We start from the raw sequence: 2,183 nt of genomic DNA on the forward strand, positions 1-2,183 counted from the left end.
GAATCTTAAGAGTTGCGGCTGCAGGGTTCACAGAACTGTGCACTACATACCTCAAAACAAAAACCACATGATTATGTCATTAGATGCAGAAAAAGCTTTTGAAAAAAATCCAGCACCCCTTCTTCATAAAAACCCTCGAACATCTAGGCATACATGGAACATACCTTAAAATAGTAAAATCCATCTACAAGAAACCCACAGCCAGCACACTTCTAAACAGAAAAAATTGGAAGCATTTCCCCTGAAAACTGGAACACGACAAGGATGCCCACTCTCACCCCTCCTGTTCAATATAGTATTGGAAATCCTGGCTAGAGCAATTAGAAAAGAGAAGGCAATTAGGGGTATCCAAATGAAAAAGGGGAAGTCAAGTTATCTCTCTTAGCAGAGGACATGACTGTATACCTTGAAAACCCAAAAGAATCTGCCAAAAACCTCCTTGCACTGAATAAGGACTTTGGTTATAAAATAAATGTGCAAAAGACAATCACATTTCTTTACACCAGTAATAAACAAATGGAAACCCAAATGAAAAGCACAATCCTATTCACAATAGCCACAAAAAAATGAAATACATTGGCATCTTCCTAACCAGAGATGTGAAAGACCTTTACAATGAAAACTACAAAACATTACTCAAAGAAATCAAAGATGACACAAACAAGTGGGAAAATATTCCATGCTCATGGATTGGAAGAATCAACATTGTGAAGATGTCCATCTTACCTAAGGCAATCTACAGATTTAATGCAATACCCATCAAATTACCAGCAACATTCTTCTCAGATCTAGAAAAAAAATACAGGAATTCATATGGAAACACAAACAACCAAGAATAGCCAGAACAATCCTCAGCAAAAAAAAAAAAAAAAAAAAAAAAAGCAGGAGGCATCACACTACCAGACTTTAAATGTTACTCTAAAACTACAATAATCGAAACAACCTGGTATTGGTACAAGAACAGACATATAGTCCAATGGAATAGAATTGAGATTCCAGAAGCAAAAGTTCAATTTCTCAAGCAACTCATCTTTGACAAAGCCTCCACCACCCACCACTGGGGACAAGAGAACCTATTCAGTAAATGGTGCTGGGAAAACTGACCACATGCAGAAGATTCAAACAGGACCCCTATCTATCTCCAAACACAAAAATTAACTCTAAATGGATCACAGACCTAAATGTAAAACCTGAAACTATAAGAACTTTAGAAAATGCAGGACACATCCTTATGGAAGTTGGAACTGGCATCCAATTCCTGAGGAAAACCCGAAGTGCCCAGGCCATAAGAGATAAGATAGACAAGTGGGATCTCATTAAACTGACAAGCTTCTGCAAAGCCAAAGAAACCACCAAGAGAGCAGTGAGACAGCCCACAGACTGGGAAAAAGTATTTGCCAACTCCATGTCTTGTCTAACAAACGCCTAACATCAAGGATTTGCAAGGAACTCAAACATGCTGAAAAGAAAAAAACAAACAACCCTATTACAAAGTGGGCAATATATGAACAGACACTTCTCAAAAGAAGACATACGAGCAGTCAACATGAAGAAATGTTCAACCTCACTAGTCATCAAGGAGATGAAAATTAAAACCACACTGAGATATCACCTAACTCCAGTCAGAATGGCATTATCAATAACTCAAAAAATAACAGATGCTGGAGAGGATTTGGTGAAAAGGGAACACTTCTACACTGTTGGTGGGAGTGTAAACTAGTATAGCCTCTGTGGAATGCAGTGTGGCGATTCCTAAAAACTCTAAAAATAGACCTTTCGTATGATCCCACAATCCCCCTACTGGGAATATACCCTGAAGAACTCAAATCACTCTATAAAAAAGATATCTGCACATGTATGTTTATCACAGCATTGTTCACAATAGCAAGATCATGGAACAAATCATGCTGTCCATCAAAAGAGCACTGGATTAAAAAAATATGGTACATATACACAATGAAATATTTCACAGCCATAAAAAAGAACAAAATCATGAATTTTGCAGCAACCTGGATGGAATTAGAGCTTATAATGCTGAGTCATCTCTCACAGAAACAGATATCTGAGCATCACAAGTTCTCACTCATAAGTGGACCTTGAACAACTACCGTAATACTATAAGAAAAGGATTGAGAGTGGTGGGAAACTATGGGGGGGGCAGGGAGGGGAAGGGAAGTGGGATT

Source organism: Carlito syrichta, unplaced genomic scaffold (genome assembly GCF_000164805.1).
Source record: "Carlito syrichta isolate Samal-C Ts95f unplaced genomic scaffold, Tarsius_syrichta-2.0.1 Scaffold303751, whole genome shotgun sequence".
Lineage (NCBI taxonomy): Eukaryota > Metazoa > Chordata > Mammalia > Primates > Tarsiidae > Carlito > Carlito syrichta.